Below are 4,233 nucleotides of genomic sequence, written 5' to 3'. Positions count from 1 at the left end.
TAGCACATTCACGGAGCTCTAATATTTGTAGAACTTGAAAAAATTATCTTCCTTTTTCCTCCCCATAGGAGTTCCAAAGTTTTCAGCCCAATGACCATTGTAACCATGTAATTCTAGCAGCTTGGTTAGGCATCTGACATTAGTCATGAAGCTGCAAAGTTGGATTTTATTTCCATAGCATTATCAAAGGAATACAAATTGGCTTCAGGGGATTCTGGCAGTAGAGTGGCAGTGGGAAGCTGACTTACCTGGTGTGGCTCCCAAACAAACAAACAAACAAACAAAACCATAAAAACTAACTCTCCATTTTCCCTCCATCCAAACCCTGCCTTCTTTCTGTTTTTATTAAGTTTACTATTCTTATCTCATGTAAGGTTGAAATAAGGTTGGAGGACAACAAGTTGAGTACAATATTTGCCTACTTTGAGGTCATCTCATTTAAGTTACTAAATACTTATGAATATTATATATGATATAGCCTATATCAAAGATCAGAGTTTTATTTATTTATTTATTATTTCTTAGTACTTTATTATTTCAATTTTTTGGCATATCTAAATGCCAGAAAGTGAATATATACATGCACAGTAACAACTTCCCTATTAATTGGCCAGTGACAACATTGCTTCAATTGTTAAGTGTGTCTAAAGTGCATTCTTGCAGCTAATCAATAGCATCTGTTTTGTTTATAAAACCTTAATATTCAAAGCAAGGAAAGTCACAACCAAAAATGAAGTGTGATATAGATAAATTCTTCCTTAATCACAGAAAATAAAACATGCATCAATTAATTTGTTACATATCATATACAAAAGAGTAGCATTACAAAAAGTTCATATGGAAATAAAGTCTTTCTTCACTATTAATATTAAATACAACAAGGCATATAATATGAAGTCTTTTGAATCAAAGATGTCTTTGGGACAATAGGGAATATTTGATCAAAGGCCAGTGTATGATATATGAAGTCCATGATATTCAACAAAGTCTAGCAGGCTCTGAAGATATCACCAACACAGATGGAAATGTTTCATATTAAGATGGTCAACTCATGGCTTCTTGCGCTTGGGCTGTGCATGATGTTGATACCCAGGTCCCAGTTGAGAGCCTGCTCTCATCTCCACAGCCACAGAACACCTTGTTTCTACATCGGTCCACTCAGACTCGGTACCATCTGGCTGGGCAGACACTATTGTGGAAGATCTTCGTTTCCGACCAGTTGGTGATTCTTGTTTTAATGTCTCAATGTCAGTAAACTGTACAGACTGTCCGCCGCCCCTTGTTTTATAAACATCACCCTTTATCAGTTTAGTCTCTATCTCCCCATCGGAGGCTAGTTCCTGGTGGGTCAGCATGTACTTCTCACACTTAGCTAGTGCCTTTTCATTTGCAACAGACACTGTGATGGCTTTAGGGACATGTGGCTGCATGACTGTCTCAGTTTGCACGTTAGAGGCAGGCTTATGATCTACCCATCTGTCTCCCCCAGAGCGTGATCGTCTGTGTCGTTGACGGATTGGTGGTGCATTCCTGCAGGAATGATCCTCTTGTATTTCTAGCTCATTTCTGAATGTGGGAACAACCTCCCTGCCTTCAGTCAGGTACATCCCTCGCCTTCTGTCTGACACGATACAAGCTTTACTTTGTCCTGGCTCCTGCTGCCTACGCCTTGCAATAGATGTGACATTGACAGGTGTGTTGTATGAAGGAATTTTCTGCTCCCACTCCGAAATACAGGAAGCTACAGAAATGCTGCTGCAAGAGTTAGAGCGCCTATGTAGCTGTGGCTGGCTCATGAGTTGCTGGACGTTGGGGATCTGGGCAATATAGTTACTAGAAAGAGGTACTGGCGGTGGAGAAACAGATCTTGGAGTAATTCGTTCTCGATCCCTCTTCCGAGAGGGCCTCTCTGGCTTTTCAGCTTTAGGTTCAGTGACTATAGCCTTCAGCTGTTTAAGTTTTTCGTCTTTGACCCAGAGTTTATTTTGCATCTCCAGCTGTTTGGCTGCCACTCGACGTTCACATTCTTTTTCCCACTTCATCGTCGTTTCTGTCACCATGCCTTGCAACCTGGCTTCCAACCTCTTTTTGTCAGAAAACTGTCGCTGAAGTTTTTGATTCTGTGTTTCAAGTTCCTGTTGCAGAGTGCGTTTATCTTCTTCGTATATAGTGGTTGTTTTTTCTAGAATTTCAATCTTATATTCTAAAGTTTTGTTTTTCTTCTCCAGTCGTTCTATTTCCATCTTTTGTCCTGAGATCACCTTTTCTTTCTCATTTAGTTTTTCTTGGACATAGTTTTCTTTATTTAAAACACTACTTTCAAGTTCTTGCAATAAAGCTTTAAAATTAATAGCTTGTTTGTTAAACTCACTGATCATCATTTGTCGTAGGCTGTGTCGTTTCTCTAACGCTTCAATCAGTCTGGGAAGAGTCTGATCGTCATTGATATCCAAAATCTCACAACTTGGCAAAGGTGGAAAACTCTGTAGAACCACTTCTGTAACCAACAGTTCATCTCCAACTGGACCTCCCCGAACCTGGTTTCTATATCGTCTTCCAGGCGTTAAACCACATATAGCTTTGTCTACTGGTCTTGTCACTTCAACTTCTTGGGTCACTTCTGCAAATCTCATGACTTGCAAGCTCTCTTCATAATCTTCAGCCTTTGGATTCACACACACGATCATCCGTACTTTTCCTTCCCCATCAAAGTAGTTCTTGAACAGATGTGTTAATTTTGAATCTCAATATGGAACCATCTTGTTAGTTCCATATATTTGATTCTCTCTCAGGACCTCCATGCAAGTCCTCAATGTCATTAATGATTGATTAATGTTACCTGCTTCACGCAATCTATTCCCTTCTGCTTTTGTGCGGTTAGTTCTTTCACTTCCAGCAAGATCTACCAAAGACAACTGGCTTATAGTGATTTGTTCTTTTTCCTGCAAGACATTGTCTCCATCTGCATCCAAGGGAGCCTGAACCAATTTAATGTTGAATACACTATGTGAACGACTGGACTCACGGTTCAGATGCGTATTTGCAATGTGTCTCTTTTTCTGTCCTCTGCAGAAAATCTCAAAAGCCTCTTCAGTTGTTTTAACTTCTAATTCTGTACATCCTGCAACATACATGTTATGGTTCTTATCTTCACGGAGCACTTTAGATTGTGGAATTTTTGGCTTTATGGGATCAAACGGTGTCTCTTCCAAAAGATCATATATGTAATTGTTATATATTTCAATATAGGAAACAAATACACAGTAGACACTATCTTCATCAACTTCTACTTTGCAAAATTCCTGTACATTTATCATATCTACAAGCTCTGGATCTATTTGTCGCTTGTTGGAGGGGGTCTTTGGATTGGGCATGACATCTCTTTTCTGCCGTTCTAATAAAGCATCAACTTCACACTGTATGTCCATACTGTTCCTATCATTAGATTTAAAAACATATCGTTTAGCTTGAAATGAACCAATACTGTTAAATATCATGTCCAAGCAACGAGGAAGTAGTCCTCCTTCTCCTGGAGAACCAGTCATTGTATGTGTTTTTCCACTTCCAGTCACACCGTATGTGAAAAGGAGACCTCCTTATAGTCAACATTTCTGTTCAGTCTGTAACCCTCCGGAGTGTGTAGCTGGACAGTTGTGTTATTGATCACCTCTATGCAACACTCCTGGTCAGGGAAGTTCAGTGGGCGCACCCTACAATATACCCCAACTGGATCTTTCAGACTTGTCTGGGATCCTTTTTTCATCATTACTTTCCTGGACATCTTAGTTCTCGCGGACTTCATGGCTCGGGCGAGTTTCCCGCGGTCCCCGACGGGCAGACGAGAGAGCGCGACGGCGAGCAGAGCCGCAGGGCGGGAGAAAGCGACTCCGTCCGTCCGGCGGAGGCGACAGCGCCGGGAAGAGCCCAACGAGCGGAGGCGGCGGCGCGGACTGAGCCCCCAGGTGAGCTCGCGCCCGCCCGGCGCTTTTCAAACCGGCCAATCAGGGGCCGCCCACCGCGAAGGGGCGGGGCCTCGGCGGGCGCCCCGCCCTCCCGGAAGTGGTGCCGTCGCCTAGGCGACCGCGCCCAAGGGCGGTCCAGAGGCTCCCGGAGGGCCTGGAGGGAAGTTTTGGGCTTCCCGGCAGAGGATGCTGCTGAGGGACCTTAGAGGAGGAAGAAGGAGTGGGGGGAGGAGGAAGGAGAAGGAGAAGGGAGAAGAAAAAGGGAAAAGAA

At 42.8% G+C, this 4,233-nt stretch overlaps 1 pseudogene; it reads right to left on the bottom strand.

Annotated features, from left to right (window-relative positions):
- Positions 1 to 1,049: 1,049 nt before the first annotated feature.
- Positions 1,050 to 3,865, bottom strand: LOC125999094 (kinesin-like protein KIF23; annotated as a pseudogene).
- Between the last annotated feature and the right edge of the window lie 368 nt (positions 3,866 to 4,233).

Source organism: Suncus etruscus, chromosome X (assembly GCF_024139225.1).
Source record: "Suncus etruscus isolate mSunEtr1 chromosome X, mSunEtr1.pri.cur, whole genome shotgun sequence".
NCBI classification, from domain to species: Eukaryota; Metazoa; Chordata; class Mammalia; order Eulipotyphla; family Soricidae; genus Suncus; species Suncus etruscus.
Note: the sequence above shows the minus strand (reverse complement) of the source record. Positions and strands in the feature narration are given on the sequence as shown.